A 17,584-nucleotide genomic window follows, 5' to 3' on the forward strand; every position below is an offset into this window, starting at 1 on the left:
ATGTTAATTAATTTTCCAAAGTGTACGGAGTAAGTGGCAGAGCTCCAGTTGTAAGCCAGGTTTTTCTTTTTTCAAACCTTTAGCTTTTGAGAAGTACTGCCTCTGCTTTTCTGGAGCTTACAAAGGTAATTGGAAAACATAGCCTCTGAAATGACATCAGAGCATCTTGAAATCATTAATTAGCAAATGCAGATTAACCTGGTTGGTGTGAATGGAAGTGCTGAATGGCTGGGAGGGAAACCAGAGGAAGAGCTATGTGGGGGAAAGACAGGGCAGAGTAGAGTGATCTGAGGTGGGTTCACCCAGACTTCCTAGAGACGACTTTTTAACTAGGTTTCAGCTGATATATGCTGGATGATGGTGAAGAAAAATAACGTAAGTTCGAGAATAAGGGAAAAGTTTTGAATTGCTTTCCTTTGCACATGGTAAGTCAGTTGTGAGAAAGAAACAAAACAACATCAGCGATAACAAAACCTTATCCTCTCTGAAAGTAAGAAACTGCCGTGGTGAGGGCATGACCTCCAGGTCTTGAGAATTTTGTTTGGGTGAGGTTCTAAGGACCCTGGATCTTTCCATGGCTTTCTGTTAACTAACAGGTGTCAACAAGGAGTCACTTAATATTTCTGGACCTTAATATCGCTATCTCTAAGTGGGGAAGTCGAATATGTGCCCTCCAAAGATCCACTGAACAGTAATAATCTTTTGTCTTCTCTTGTAGGGAAGAATACTAGCCTTTCCCAGAATTTCTGGCATGTAGATGATGGTCAGTAAATGTTTGTTGAATTTAACTAATTAAAGGCAATGAAACTAATTGAAAAGCATTAGTAGGCAATGAAACTAATTGAAAAACATGCCCGTATAGTTGCCCATATAGTAGGCATGTCTTGTTTGCAATATTCTTGTTGCCTGTGTTCCATATGTCATCTCTTTTTGCCTCTGAGTCATCAAACTTGTCATTTCCTTGTTGAGGAAACCTGTCCCCACAAATCACCCTGGTACCTTCATTCCGAACTCTGTCTATGATGGATCAATCACTCTGTGCATTCCTGGTATTGTTAATTCTTCTTACATAGCCTTCTGATCTCCTAATTCTTAAAAAAAATTTTTAAATATATTAAACAATTTTTTAATTGGAGGATAATTGCTTTGAATGTTGTGTTGGTTTCTGCCATACAACAAAGTGAATCAGTCATAACTATCCCCTCCCTCTTGAGCCTCCCTTTCAATCCCCCTCCCCATCCCACCCCTCTAGGTCATCACAGAGCACCAGGCTTAACTCCCTGTGATATATAGCAGCATCCCACCAGCTATTTTACACATGGCAGTGTATGTATGTCAATGCTACTTTCTCAATTCATCCCACCCTCTCCTTCCCCCACTGTTGATCTCCTAATTCTTAACTACAGCTATATTGACTATATGCATATTCTACACTTTTCACTTAGTAGCTGTGTGGAGAGTCTCATTTACTCCTGCTGTAGCTGAACAAGTATCTGCCTGAAGGGTGTGAATGAAACTCTATGACTGAAGGAGCAACACCTAGTGGCAACAGGCTTTAACTGAAGGCTCAAATTTTGACTGCATTGCCTTCAGTTCAGGAGACCTGGGTTCAGTCTCTGGGTCGGGAAGATTCCCTGGAGAAGGGCATGGCAACGCACTCCAGCATTCTTGCCTGGAGAATCCCATGGACAGAGGAGCCTGGTGGGCTCCAGTCCTGGGGTTGCACAGAGTCGGACATGACTGACTAATCACGATTTGATTTTGATTTTGTTGTTGTTGTCCACACTGTGTGGCCTGTGGGCTCCCAGTTCCCCGACTGGGGATCAAACCTGGGCCCTCGGCAGTGAAAGTGCGGGGTCTCAACCACTGAACCATCAGGAAATTCATGAAATTTGATTTTTAAAATTAAATACACACACACACACAGTCTTTGTCTCTAAAATGGAATAACATTTCAAGGAGGAAAGATTATTCCATGTTTAGGATTAAATAGATAAAACAACTTGTATTTGATGGAATTTTTCACTTTTTCCCCCGCAGGGCTTAGCACCATATATGCAGAGTCTGCTTCTCTTGGCTCAAAATTCTAAATTGAAAAAGATGGTTCTCATCTAGGATTCTGAGGCTGAGTCAGAGCCTTGGAATCCAGGTGATCTTGATGTTTGTGGCAGTAGTATGGCAGACACTCCTGGTTGGCTTCACAATCTCCAGTCTCCAGCTAGATTCTTCACTAACAGATCTCCTGCACTGTTTAGGGCAGCAGTGTGCCCGTTGGAGAACATGCACCTTCTGTAAGACTCCTCTGAAGCTACAGTGGCCACAACCCAGGTCTGACCAGAGACATAGGTAGGACTTTCCTGTGCGGAGCTTCCAGGAAGCCATTGTTCTCCTGATAAAAAGAGGTGAGTCCAACTGGCACAGGCATTTTGTCTTTGACTTTTCTTCTTTCTGCCTAGAGTATGGATACCATGTTGGAAGGGAAGCAGCCTAGCTTTCAGTTCTGAGGAAGAAAGTCAGGAGTGTCAGAGAAAGAAGCTAAAAGGAGTGTGAGACCTTGCTGACTTCCTGAAACAGCTACCTCAGCCTTACCTCAAAACTTCTATTATGAGAGAAAAAGAAAACCTCTATTTGGTTAAGTACTATAGTCAGTTATTTTCAGCCTCATGAAATCCTAACTGATGCAAATATAAAAGATTAAAATATGAAATTTTTAGGCTTCAAGAAAAACTTAACATATCTTAAAGATATTGGCAATCAAATGTACCAGATCATAAATATATTTTGCCAAGCTTTGGTCTCTTCAGATTTTGTCAGTGTTTACTTGAATCTCTCCCTTCCTCCTTTCCTTTCAAAACAAATTTTGTTGAATAGCTTCTCTACAGTCTATGAGCTGGAAATGTCACAGTGAGCAGAACAGGCATGATTTCTGCCCTCAAATAATCACACAAATCTGTAATTATAAAACAATCTAGATACAATGAAAGGAGATACAGAGAACAGTGAGAACATATGAATGTGAGACTACATCTGGTCTGGGGAGGCTTCTCTGAGCAGCTGAGGTCTGAGCTGAGACTAGAAGGCTTTTCAAGGGTTTATTAGGCGAAGGTGGTAGATGGAGTGAGAAAAAGAAACAGCAAGTGGAAAGGCCCCAGGGCTGCAGAGAGCAAGGCACCTTTTGAGGAACTGAAAGTAGTACCCTGTGACTGAAATATTGAGAAAAAGGAAGAGAATAGCACAAAATTAGGCTGGAGAGGTAAATGGGCTAGATAATGCAGGGCCCTGTTGTCACTTAAATTACAGACTTGGTCTTTACTCTAAGAACAGTGGAAAGTCATTGGACATCCTAAGCCTTTAAATATGACCTGTCCAGATTCAACTTTAAAAACTCAAATGCTGTTCTATCTGTTTGACTTAGAATAAATTGGTGATATGAGGCTGTAGTTAATGTGGGGAGTTTGGTTAGGATACCAGATGGAAGATGGTGAGTAAGGTAAAAGATAGCTTGGATTTAGGGGATAGCAGTGAAGATGAAGGAAAGCTGTGGGATTTAAATACCTTTGAGAAGTAAAGTCAATGAGACCTGGTGATGGGTTTGACACAGAAATTGACAGGTGGAAGATTGCAAGGAAGACTCCTAGATTCTGACTTGCAGAATTTGATGGTTGGTTGGGTGTAGGTGGCATTTGCTGAGAAAGGAAACCTAAAGGAGGCTTGAGTTGGGAGGGGTACATTGTGATGAGTTTTCCCCCAACATGTTGCATGTGAGGGATCTTGAGATAACCATATGGGTACGTCACATAGGCAAGTGTGAGGAAAGGTCTGGGCTGGAGGCATCAGCATGTAAATGGTGGATGAAGTTATAGATCATAAGATCATTGAAGAAGAGAGGACAGAGGGAGAGGAGAAGGGGGCTCAGGACCAATGTGATATAAAGATAAATAACCTTGTTCTCATCCTCAGGAAGCTTATAACGTGATAGAGGTGATGAGCTACGTACATGTATAATTATAGACAGGAAAGGATTTGTATCCTACCAATGGCATAAATGAAGTATTCAGAGGAGGAAAGGAAACACTGTATACCTGAAGGGATCAGAGACTGTTTCACGGAGGATTTAAGAACAGCACCCCATTCCAGTACTCTTGCCTGGAAAATCCCATGGGCGGAGGAGCCTGGTAGACTGCAGTCCATGGGGTTGTGAAGAGTTGGACACGACTGAGTGACTTCACTTTCACTTTTCATTTTCATGCACTGGAGAAGGAAATGGCAACCCACTCCAGTGTTCTTGCCTGGAGAATCCCAGGTACGGGGGAGCCTGGTGGGCTGCCGTTTACAGGGTCGCACAGAGTCAGAAATGACTGAAGTGACTTAGCAGCAGGATAGAGTGAGGTACATGACGGAAGGGATGGGCTTTCTTCTGGGTGGAGAGGGTGACTGGCCAAAAGTTTGGAGGCTGAAAAGCAATGCACAAAGAGGGAGCTCCAAGGGGTTCCGTTTTTCTAAAGAGGGGGTGTAAGTAGGGGAGCCATGAAAAGGTGAGTTGGAGCCAGATTGAGGAAGGTAGTAAATGCCAATCTGATTTACTGTAGGAGCGCAGACCTGGCTAAGGTTTGTGTGCATGTTGAAGAGATGATTATGTGTTTTTTTTTTTTTTTTTTTGATAAACAATTTTAAAAAATATTTATTTATTTGGCTGCATCGGGTCTTAGTTGTGGCACACAGAAGTTCGTTAAGACACGTGGGATCTTTCACTTTGGCACATGGGCTCTCTAGTTGTTGCCTGCAGGCTTTGTGGCCCTGCAGCAGGTCTTATTCCTGGACCAGGGATGGAAACCTCATCCCTTGTGTAGCAAGGCAGATTCTTAACCACTGGACCCCGGGGAAGACCCGAGGCTGAGGGGTTGAAACAATAATCATGCCTCTGGCTTTCCATGCAGGGTGCACTGGAGAAATCAGGTACCGGAAAAGGGGACACCAGCCAGGAGGCTGAGGTGGAGAGTGTTTGAACTTATGACTGAACCTACTCAGCTCATTAGCTTTAAAGGAGATTTATTGAAAAAAATATGAAAACCTCCTGGAAGGTAATCGAGAAGTCCAGTTGCTTTCCAGGAGATGGGTGGTTGTCAGGCTCTCTCTGTGCCTCTCTCTTCCTGGAGTGCTTTGCTTCTCTCAGATCTCTTGGAGTTTTTTCAGACAAGCTTTCTCTGTGAGGGTCTTGGCTTCTGCACCACGGTTTGCGTGGGGTTTTGGTTGCCATGAGACTCTCTCTGACCTGAATCCACACTATATGTTATAGCTCCAGACCCCTCCAGTTTTTACTACAGTATCTATGATGACCATGGCATTGAAGACGTTCTATACCTTTGGGTGACAAAATAGACTCCAAATTGATATCCCAGTCACCATCAATATGATAATATAACAAATCTTCCCATGTTGCATATGGTGGGAAATCATAGCACCTGTGTGGATTTGCTGGGCATGATGTGCCTCCTACTGTTTCTACATTTGTGTGATAACGGGTTATCAGAATAATGTCATTTGCAGCAACATGGATGGACCTAGAGGTTGTCATATTGAATTAAGTCAGAGAAGAATAAATATCGTATGACATCCCTTATATGTGAAATCTAAAAAGACAAGAAAGCTTATTTACAAAACAGACTCACAGACTTAGAGAACGAACTTATGGTTGCCGGATGTGGGGAAAGGGTGGAGGGAAGGTATAGTTAAGCAGTTTGGCATGGACATGTACACACTGCTATATTTAAAATGGATGACCAGTGAAGACCTACTGTATAGCACAGGGAACTGCTTGATGTTATGCGGAATCCTGGATGGGAGGGGAATTTGGGGGAGAATGGATACATGTATATGTATGGCTGAGTCCCTTTGCTGTTCACGTGAAGCTATCACAACTTTGTTAATTGGCTATATTCCGATTAGTTTAGTTTTAAAAAAAAGAAAGAAAAAATAGGTTGTCATCTGCTCCCAGAATGAGAACAGGGATCATTTTGTCTTGTCTACACTGTATATTTCTGTACAGCAAATCAGAAGGGGCTTGCCAAGTGGCTCAGTGGTAAAGAATCCATCTGCCAATGCAGGTGGTGCAAGTTCAATCCCTGGGTTAGGAAGATCCCCTGGAGGAGGAAATGGCAACCCACTCCAGTATTCTTGCCTGGAGAATTCCATGGACAGGGGAGTCTGGTGGGCTACACTCCATGGGGTCTCCAAGAGTCAGACATGACTGAGCAACTGAGGATGCATGCAAGTCACCCTAAAATTTGATGACTTAGAACAATAATAGATAGTTATTATTTCATAGTTTCTACGGATCGGGAACTACAGGGTAGACTTACTGGGTGGCTATGAAGGTCTATGAAGACTATGGGGTCTCTCATGAAGTTGCAATCATGATGTTGCTAAATCATCTGAGGCTTGATTGACGCCGGAGGATCCACTTCCAAGATGGCTCCCTCACATGGCTTTTGGCTGGAGGCCCAAGTTCCTCACCATGTGGAACTTTCCACAGAGCTGCTTGAGTGTCCTCGTGAAACGGCAGCTGGTTTTCCCCCGAGTGAGTGACCCAAGTGAGAGCAAGGAGGAAGCCACTGCTTTTTATGACCTGGTCTCGGAAGTCATACGGTCACTGTTACCACATTCTGTTTCTTAGAAGTGAGTCACCAAGTCTGGTTCATACTCAAGGGAAGGAGAGTTAAGCTCTATCATTTGAAGTGAGGATTGGAAAAAAAATTTTAGACACATTTTAAAATCACTGCAACCACTGTTCCATCAGCACCAGTACAGTGCTTGACACCTAACAGGTGATTAATAAAGATTTGTAAAAGGAATGATTATTTTCTACTTTAAACTTGGAGTCACTAGCACGGACACGCCGGCACTAAGGCAGGCAGTCACACTGAGGAATGGCCGCTTGAAGCCTCAGTTTCACTGTATTCTGCTAGGTTATCCCATCAGCAAAGGGCCATTTTGAGAAGTTGTCTGGCCATTCACACAACGTGTGGACTGCTGGGGTTCTTCCAGAATTGGTACAAAACTGGAAGAAGAGATACGTGGTCTCGGAGGTACCTAACAGGTAAGTTTTGCTAGTGAACTAATAATAAGGACTTCTATTTTATTATTATTTGAGGATCAGCTACTTTATATTTATTTAAAGACTTGGGATCTCTGATGTATTTAAGATTAAGTAGATTCAGGTCAGAGTGGGTGCTGTGGGAGCCTGAACCCCATACAAACCATGTGGAAAGAAAGCAGAATGAGGTTTTTTAATACAGATTTTTAAATCCTTGAAAATTTCCAAGAGAAAAGGAGTGAGTGGGAGGTGTGGCAACAATGTATGTGTGCTGCTCTGTTCTTTTTTTTTTTATTTTTAAAATGTATTTATTTTTTAATTGTAGGATAATTGCTTACAGAATTTTGTTGTTTTTTTGTCAAACATCAACATGAGTCAGCCATAGGTATACACATATCCCCTCCCTTTTGAACCTCCCTCCCATCTCCCTCCCTATCCCACCCTTCTAGGTTGACACAGAGCCCCTGTTTTGAGTTTCCTGAGACATACAGCAAATTCCCCTTGGCTATCTATTTTACATATGGTAATGTAAGTTTCCATGTTACTCTCTCCATACATCTCACCCTCTCCTCCCCTCTCCCCATGTCCATAAGAGTTCTCTATGTCTGCTTTTATTCCTAGTTTTTTTAAGGAATCTCCATACCATCTTCCATAGTGGCTGTATCAATTTAAATTCCCACCAATAGTGCAAGAGCATTCCCTTTTCTCCACACCCTCTTCAGGATTTATTGTTTGTAGACTTTTTGATGATGGCCATTCTGACCGGTGTGAGGTGATATTAGTTCTTTTTTCAAAAGCCTGACTTTCCACTGGGAGGAGTGAAGTTAGTGCAGCACCCCTGGCATCCACTCTAGTTTCAAGCTGGGGCTGCGATCTATTTCAGCAGCCCCAAGCCAATGACAGAGCATGGTGGGGGCAGACCTAGCTCTTTCTGTGGGATTGAGAAATGTGGAATTTCTCCAGTGAGTAGTCTTTGTGCTCCAAAACTCCACATGGAGTGGGCTGAGACTCTGTTAGACCTGCGTTGTGATCTGAGGCTCTCCCTGTCCTGTTCTGCATCTTCCTCCTTTAACTCTCATAGGCACCTCCCTCTCCCCAGTAAACTCATGCACTTCTAACTCAATCTCAGCATCCTGGAGGATCTGACCATTCCAAGATGGTGTAGAGGGCATGTGGTTGTGGTAATTATGGAGCTTGCATAAATAAAGGACAGCAGAGTGCAGTGGTTAAGTGCTTTGGCAGCAAATAGGTCTGGGTTTGAGCCTGGCTGTGCTGTCTAGTAGCTTTGTGATTTAGGGCAAATATCTTAAACTCTTAGTTTCTTGGTTTCCCCATTGGGCAGATGGAGATGTTAACATACTTCTATCTCTGAGATTTGTTGGGAGGATTAAATAGGTTCATTCTTACAGAGTACTCAGCATCATGCATAATGGAGTCAGGCAAAGTTCTTAGTCATAAGCAACAGAAGCTGACTCAGGTTGATTGAAATAGGAAAAAAATTGATCACAAAAGACAGCTGGCAGCTCCCAGAATTCCCAGAGAGGCTGGGAAAGGAGCTCAGAAAAGCAGAAACAAGGGTAGCAGCCAGGGCTGTAGTCAAAATCATGCTACAAAATCAGGCAGATGAGGACACTGCTGCTGCTTCTCTTGCTCACTGGATGCCAAGGCATGTCCCACTGCCTCTGACAATACCATTCCCAGTCGTGGACCTCAGACCCTGCCCCTGGCCTGCTGCCGCTGTTATCTAGACATGTGATGTGGTTATCCCTAACCGCGCCAGCCCAGGCAGCAGGATGGCTTCTCTGCAGTCCTCAAGATCTTTTCTCCTTTCCCCCTCTCCTCCCCTCATCCCATTTTACTTCTCCTTCTCTCTCATTCCCCCTCCTTCTTTTCCTCTTCCTCTTCTTCCTTCCTCTCTGTCTCTCTCCTCTTTATCTGCTACTCCATCATCTCTCTCTCTCCACCCACCTTCCTGTTCCTCCTCTCCTGTCCTCCCTTCCCCTCTCTCCCTTCCTCTCTTCCCACCTGTCCCTCCTCCTTCTCCTCCTCCTGTCTCTCTCATCTCCTCACCTCTATCTCTGTTTCTCCTTCTATCTATTCCCTCTCTGCTGGCTCACTGTCCTTGTCAAATAGCTGTACCAAATCTTTTTAATTTGTATTGAATGAAATGACTTCAGGCAAGTCCTTTTGTAACAGTTTTTCAAATGCCATTTATCCTGGTTTATCATGTTGTGTGTGTTTGTAAGTATGAATGTACTCTTTCTACTCATTGACAAAGGAATAGAAGTAGAAAATAATAATGTTACTTACTAGTAAAAATGAAATGATTAGAAGTGTCTATAAAATTTGTCAGGCCTGACTGGGTACAATTTTTTTTTTTTAATTTGCAGTGGTTTATATACATGTTGCCAATAAAAAGATTTTGCGACTGGATTACACATGATGTTACTTGAACAGTGAAGGACAAAATCACAATTGCAGAAGACATTTTTATTATCTGTTTCTACAGAGATCACCCCTAAACCCTGTAGTGATCTAAGACAGTGAAGTACAAGTGCTGAACTTTTGTTGGTTAATGTAAAGATATAACTTTTCTGAATTGTACTTTACTTTCTTCATAGGACTGTAAAGATGCTCTAATCAACTTTCTATCTTGCACGATGTAGTAAATGGTTCAAATATGTGTGTCAAAATATGTTGAGTTTGGATTAAAATGTTGATCACATTTCACATTCAAAAATAAACTCATTTTAATTAGGAAATTACCCATTGGTAACATGACAAGGGATGAATTAATCAGCAGAAGTCAACTGTAGAATTGACATAAAGTTTGTGTGTTAGCTAAAAAAAAAAAAAATGTGACCCAATGATCTCTCTTTAACTTCCTTTCTATCCTCTTCTTTCCTTCCCCAAACTTTGGAAAAATCTGTATTTCTTCCTCACTTCTTATTCACTCCACTACAGTCCGGCTTCCATCTCTTTTACTCCACTGGAATGGTTCTTTCCAAGGTTGCCAATGACCTCCATGTTGTCTTGCTGGGCATCATCTTTTCTGTCCCCCTGCTTGACTTGGGAACATTCAATTTTGTTGACCAAGATCTCCATTTGAAATTCTTTCCTGTTCTTGGCTTGGTAAGGCCGTCCTTTCCTGGTTTTCCTCCTTTTTTGGACCTCACTGTCTTAGTATCCTTTGTAGGCTTTTCATTCCGTTCACCTCTGTGTTTACTCTCTAGGGCTGTCAAAACAAAGTATTGCGAACTAGATGGCTTAAGCAACAGAAAATCATTGTCTCAGTTTTCCAGCAGCTTGAAGTCAGAGATCAATACATTGACAAATTTGGTTCTTTGGCTTGTGAAAACATCACCCTGATCTCTGCCTTTGCTGTCTTGTGGCATTCTCCCTGTGTGCATGGCTCTGTATCCAAATTTCTCCTTTTTATAAGGACACCAGTCATATTGGATTAGCTTTTTTCTCTCCAGTGATCTCATCTTAACTAATTACATTTATAATGATCCTAGTTCCAAATAAGGTCATACTCTGAGGTACTGGGGGTTAAGACTTCAATAGATGAGTTGGGCGGGGGGAGACACAGTTCAATTCATAACACCTTCTAAGTATTGTTATCCCTTGGTCTCATCCTTAGCTCTCTCTGAGAAGCTCCATCCAAACCCACGGCTTTAATTACTACAGTGAGGATACCCAACAGTGATTCTCTAGAATAATCCTCTCCCACTAATTATGGAAGGACAGATCCAATTACCCAGTGGACATGTTTGGGGATTTATGGCACCTCACTCCAGTACTCTTGCCTGGAAAATCCCGTGGACAGAGGAGCCTGGTAGGCTGCAGTCCATGGGGTTGCTAAGAGTCGGACACGACTGAGCGACTTCACTTTCGCTTTTCACTTTCACGCATTGGAGAAGGAAATGGCAACCCACTCCTGTACTCTTGCCTGGAGAATCCCAGGGACGGGGGAGCCTGGTGGGCTGCCGTCTATGGGGTCGCACAGAGTCAGACACGACTGAAGCGACTTAGCAGCAGCACCATACATTTATAATATCCCCAACTAAATTTATCTTTTCCTCAAAGCTGCTCCTTCTGAGTTTCCTGTCTCAGAGGTGGGCTCCATCATCCACCTGATTCCTCTGGCCTACCCTGGAAATTATCCTGGAGGCTTGCTCTAGCTTACAGACGTTCAGTCTCCAAGTCCTGCCAATTCTGCTTCTTTCCTAGCTCCCTGCATGGCTAATTTTCTTGTTTTTTTCCCTTGCTATCACTTCCTTGGTTTAGTTTGCATCTCTTCTAACTTGAATTATTATGATTAATGATGACAGTAATAAGCATTTATTACATGTATGTGCCAGTCTCTTTCATAAGACGCCTTCCTAGTCTTATACCTCTCCCGTCCATCCTGATTCCAGGAAGACTGCTATAAACGCACATGGAGCAGGTATAAATGCTTAGTCCCTCAAATCCAGATGATCAAGAAAAAGATAACTTTTTTCCTATAAATCAATTTAATGAATTATTTTAAAATTTTAAAATTTCATACTGTCTGATGGCAGAACATATAATCTCAGATAATTCTGAGTAAATAATTCTTGCATTGTGCTGTTGCATTTACTCTTTCTTACTATTATAATTTTTACTGCTACTATACAACAACTACTACTACTTTTGAGACTGCCATCATTTTTTTTTGGCAGCACAGTATTCCAAAATATGAATGTACTAAAACTTTGATTCAGTTCCCTGTTTATGAACCTTTAGATCATTTGCAGTCTTTTGCTATTATGAAATCTTTGTGATACATATTTGCATAAATGTGTCAATATAAGTGCAGGGTAAAATTTTTGAGAATGAAATACTGGATTGAAGGTTATACACATTTAAATTTTGATAGCTGTTGCTAGGTTGCCCTCCAGAGACCTTGTGCCGATTTATACTTACACAGATAGCATATGAAAATGCCGATTTCCTCTCCTCAGCACCAATATTGAGTATTACAAAGCTTTAAAATATTTGCTGTGCTTTTCATAATATATTTCTTTAATTATGATTAGCTTTTCATTGTAACATAATATTTTTCATTAATCATATTAGTTTATTTTTAACATTTTACCCCTACTTGATTTAACATGAATATAGTTTCTTTTTTTTGGCCGTGCTGTGCAGCATGTGGGATCTTAGTTCCCTGACTAGGGATCATACCCCTGCCCACTTCAGTGGAGGCGTGGGTTCTTAACCATTGCGGTGGCACCGCACCGCACAGTCCCTTACAGGAAGATATTTTCATTTAAATAAATATGCATCTCTCCAGATGAACTTTTAGGCACTTAGCCTCTAGTTAACACACCCATAAGACCACACTAGATAGAGTCTTTCTTGGGATAAGAATGAAACGTTGATGACTAAGAATTCTTAGGTGGATTCTAAGCCTCAGAATAAACAATAAGCCAAGAGTCTAAGCCAGCAGCAACTCAGAGAAATATAATGTAAACTAAAAACACATGTTCTATACATAATTTTAGATTTTTCTAATAGACACACTAAAAGGTAAAAAGAAACAGGGGAGATTAATTCAGTATTCTTTTCACCTAATATATGCAAAATAGTATCATTTCAATAAGTCATCAGTATAAAATTGTTGTATAAGTAATCAGTAAAAATTTTTTTGTTCTAAGTTTTTGATTTATGTTTATTTATTATTACTTTGGCTGCACTGGGTCTTCACGGCTGCCTGGGCTTTCTCCAGCTGTGGGGAGCAGGGGCTACTCTTCTTGTGGTGTGGAGGCTTCTCATTGTGGCGGCTTCTCTTGCTGCGGAACACGGGCTCTAGGCCGGCAGGCTCTAGAAGTGTGGCTCAGTAACTGGGGCCTGTGAGCTTTTAGTTGCTCGATGACATTTAGGATCTTCCTGGACCAGGGATTGAACCCATGTCCCGTACATTGGCAAACTGACTCAACCACTGCACTACCATGGAAGTTTCTGTCCTGAGTCTTCTAAATCTGTCAATTGTATACGTACAGCACATCTTAAGACTACATGTGTGTGTGTTCAGTTGTGCCCAACTGTTTGCAACCCCAGGACGGTAGTCAGCCAGGCTCCTCTGTCCATGGGATTTTCCAGGCAAGAATAGTGGAGTGTGTTGCTGTTTCCACTGAACCCTCATCTCTTTTGTCTCCTGTGTTGGCAGATGGGTTCTTTACCAGCTGAGCCACCAGGGAAGCCCATCTCAAGACTAGCCATGCTTTAAGTGTTCAGTAGCCATATATGGCTAGTGATTACTGTATTGGACAGTATAGATAAGTGTTGTAAAGACACTTCCAATGTTCAGCATCTACAAGTGACACTCGAATAGCTTAAAATTGCATATGACCAACTTGCCTAATTTTGGGGGGCCAAGTTCAATGCCTTTTAGAGAGGAGGTACTTAAAGTTTATTTTTCTAATTGAGTTATTTTTTCAATTGAACATTCACACTTGTTTTATGTAGATATGGTTGAAATACCTCATTGTAGCAATGAATCATTTTATTAGTCATGAAACAAAAAAAACAATTCATACGTTTTACTTTGTTTCTCAGAAATGAGAGATGTTTTAAGAATGTGTTTTCATAATATTTGCCAAAAATTTTCATTACACAATAGGTTTTTTTTTCTGTCTTCCTTTTGGACAATTGTTGAGTTGATGAAGCTTTTAAGATAGGTAAGAACAGATGTGTTGACTCAGTTTGGAAAGGCAAAAATAGTTTTACTTGAAGAGAAGCCCTCAGGGAAATGACAGCCTCCCAGGGGTGTTTGAATCCAGTTTTAGGAAATACTGAGTCTTTAGTGAACATTATAATTGGGTTAAGAGCCAACAGAGTTTGGGCAAACTGATAGTCTTCCAAATATCACAGTGCAGTAATAGGAACAATCTCCCTAACTTGACATTTCTTAAGAGGATTTATATTTTAATTATTTGCTTAAAATTTGCTCCTGATGGTCCTTTAGGCCAAGAGTCCCCAGCCTCCGGGATCTAACGCCTGATGACCTGGGGTGGTGCTGATGTAATAATACTAGAAATAAAGTGCATGAGAAATGCAATGTGCGTGAATGGTCACAAAACAGCCCCCACTGCCCTGTCCACGCTTAGACCACGGGAAAAATTGTCTTCTATGAAACTGGTCCCTGGTGCCGAAAAGGCTGGGGACTGCTGCTTTAGGCAAATGTTAATCTCATTTACTTTTCTAATTTTAATGCTCCAAAACACCAACTTAGGGAAGGAAAGAGAAGTGTTCTGTGAAGTTATGTAAGTACTTTATAATATGATGTGAGAAAAAAGTTCTTTTTATTAAAATGTTACCAATGCCCAGTTCAGACTGGGAGGCATTAAAAGTGGAATTAGAGAATACCAGTTGGAGAAGCCCAATAAACCACTGAATTCAATCCTATCCACTTGTCTCACAAGTTAGAAAACAAACTTAGAGAGGCAGAGATACTTCCTTAAGGTCACATGACTATGACTTTCTGATGTCTGGACCAGCAATTGTTTTTCGTATGAATTATGGTCAACACTTACCAAGCATTTGCTGTGTGCTAGGATCTGAACTAGATCTGGTAGACAGAGTGCCTGAAGAACTATGGATGAAGGTTCCTAACTTTGTACAGAAGTTGGTGACCAAAACCATCTCAAAGAAAAAGAAATGCAAGAAGGCAAACTGGTTGTCTAAGGAGGTCTTACAAACAGCTGAGAAGCAAAAGGCAAAGGAGAAAGGGAAAAATATACCCAACCGAATGCAGAGTTCCAGACAAGGAGAGATAAGAAAGCCTTCTTAAGTGAACAATGCAAAGAAATAGAGGAAAACAATAGAATGGCAAAGACTAGAGATCTCTTCAAGAAAATTGGAGATACCAAGGGAACACGCAAAGATGGGCACAATAAAGGACAGAAAGGACCTAAAAAAGGCAAGGACCTAAAAAAGCGGAAGAGATTAAGAAGAGGTGGCAAGAACACACAGAAGAATTACACAAAAAGTCTTACTGACCTGGATAACCACAATGGTGTGATCACTCACCAGAGCCAGACATCCTGGAGTGTGAAGTCAAGTGGGCCTTAGGAAGCATTACTATGAACAAAGCTAGTGGAGGTGATGGAATTCTAGCTGAGCTATTTCAAATCCTAAAAGATGATGCTGTTAAAGTGCTGCCCTCAATAAGTCAGCAAATTTGGAAAACTCAGCAGTGGCCACAGGACAGGAAAAGTTCAGTTTTCATTCCATTCCAAAAGAAGGGCAATGCCCAAGAATGTTGAAACAATTGTGATTATTTCACACACTAGCAAGGTGATGCTCCAAATCCTTCAAGTTAGGCTTCAGCAATATGTGAATTGAGAACTTCCAGTTGTACAAGCTGGATTTAGAAAAGACAGAGGGACCAGAGATCAAATTGCCAACATCCACTGGATCATAGTAAAAGCGAGGGAATTTCGAAAGAAAACATCTACTTCTGCTTCATTGACTATGCTAAAGACTTTGACTCTGTGGATTACAACAAACTGTGCAAAATTCTTTTTAAAAAAATATTCTTAAAGAAATGGGAATACCAGACCATCTCACCTGTCTCCTGAGAAACCTGTATGCAGGATAAGAAGCAACAATTAGAATCAGACATGGAACAAATACTGGTTCAAAATTGGGAAAGAAGTACGTCAAGGCTGTATATTGTCACCCTGTTTATTTAACCTATATGTAGAGTACATCATGCAAAATGACAAGCTGGATGACTCACAAGCTGGAATCAAGATTGCCAAGAGAAATATCAATAACCTCAGATATGCAGAAGATACCACTCTAATGGCAGAAAGTGAAAAGAAACTAAAGAGCCTCTTAATGAGGGTGAAAGAGGAGAGTGAAAAAGCTGTCTTAAAACTCAGCATTCAGAAAACTAAGATCAGGGCATCCAGTCCCATCACTTCATGGCAAATAGATGAGGAAACAATGGAAACAATGGCAGATTTTACCTTCTTGGGCTCCAAAATCACTGCAAATGGTGACTGCAGCCATGAAATTAAAAGATCCTTTCTCCTTGGAAGAAAAGCTATGAAAAACCTAGACAGCATGTTAAAAATCAGAGACATCACTTTGCTGACAAATGTCTGTATAATCAAACTATGGTTTTTCCAGTAGTCACGTATGGATATGAGAGTTGGGTCATAAAGATGACTGAAGGCCAAAGAATTGATGCTTTTGAACTGTGGTTGGAGAAGACACTTTTTTTTTTTTTTTTTTTGAAAAGACTCTTGAAAGTCCCTTGGACAGCAGGGATATAAAACCAATCAATCCGAAAGGAAATCAATCCTGAATATTCATTGGAAGGACTGATGCTGAAGCTGAAGCTCTAATACTTTGTCCACCTGATGCAAAAAGCCGGCTCATTAGAAAAGACTCCGATGCTGGGAAAGAGTGAGGGCAGGAGGAGAAGGGAACGACAGAGGATGAGATGTTTGGATGGCATCACCAACTCAATGAACATGCATTTAAGCAAACTCCAGGAAATAGTGAAGAACAGGGAAGCCTGGTGTGCTGCAGTCCATGGGGTTGCAAAGTGTCAGACACAGCTTAAGCGACTGAACAACAGCAGCAGGTTCTGGCCTAAATGCTTTTCATAAATGTCAACAGTTCATAAAATCCTTACAGTGTAAAATATTACACATTTAAAAGAAAAAACCCATCATTCTCCTCTAATGATATTTTTTCCTGAAACTTCGCATTTGCTTTCTTAAACAGAAGTTGCTGCCGCACAAAACATTCTCCACATCCAGAGTCAAAGTCTGCCTGAGACTCCTAGTAAACTCCAGTGGGCTCTGTTTTGACAGCTAGTCACAACTCAAGCCCAGTATGTTTCTATTAAGAATGCAGAGAGGTTTGGAAAGCAGAGCTTTGTAAAAGTTTATTTTTTAATTTTATTGGAGTATAGTTGATTTACAATGTTGTGTTAATTTCAGGTGTACAGCAAAGTGATTGTTATACATATGTTCATTCTTCTTAAGATTCTTTTCTCATATAGGTCATCACAGAATATTGTTTCCTTCCTTAATTGTTTACTGATGATTTCATTCCTCTCTTCCTTCCTCTTTTCCTCCTCTCCCTTCCTTCATTGCCTCTCATCTCTCCCTGCCCCCTGCCCCTTCCTTCCTTCTACCCTATTATAGAAAGGGAGGTGTTAAGGACATTTTCTGTCAAGAGTCCAAACTCTTTTTGATTTATCTTGAATGTGTAGAATATTGAAAATACATGGGCCTCAGGGGTCATCAGAAGGGCAGTAGAGGCCCAAAGAGGTAAAGGATTTTATCTGAGATCAACTAAGTGAAATTCTACCAAGGTCAGAAAGCTACTTCATGATGTGTGCTCAGTTGTGTCTGACTCTTTGCGACCCCGTGGACTGTAGCCTGCCAGACTTCTCTGTCCATGGAATTTTCCAGGCAAGAATACTGGAGTGTGTTGCCTTTT

The 17,584-nt window shown here is 41.3% G+C and overlaps 1 long non-coding RNA gene across 2 annotated transcripts; it reads left to right on the forward strand.

Annotated features, from left to right (window-relative positions):
* Positions 1 to 219: 219 nt before the first annotated feature.
* LOC129636823 (uncharacterized) lies at positions 220 to 10,506 on the forward strand. 2 transcript variants are annotated; one of them, XR_008707137.1, is made up of 5 exons: positions 220 to 375; positions 719 to 763; positions 2,256 to 2,402; positions 6,966 to 7,096; positions 9,484 to 10,506. It is a non-coding gene; the product is annotated as an uncharacterized LOC129636823 (long non-coding RNA). The 2 variants fall into 2 exon arrangements; XR_008707136.1 differs by lacking the exon at positions 719 to 763.
* The last annotated feature ends 7,078 nt before the right edge of the window (positions 10,507 to 17,584 follow it).

Source organism: Bubalus kerabau, chromosome 22, assembly GCF_029407905.1.
Source record: "Bubalus kerabau isolate K-KA32 ecotype Philippines breed swamp buffalo chromosome 22, PCC_UOA_SB_1v2, whole genome shotgun sequence".
In the NCBI taxonomy this organism is placed as follows: domain Eukaryota; kingdom Metazoa; phylum Chordata; class Mammalia; order Artiodactyla; family Bovidae; genus Bubalus; species Bubalus kerabau.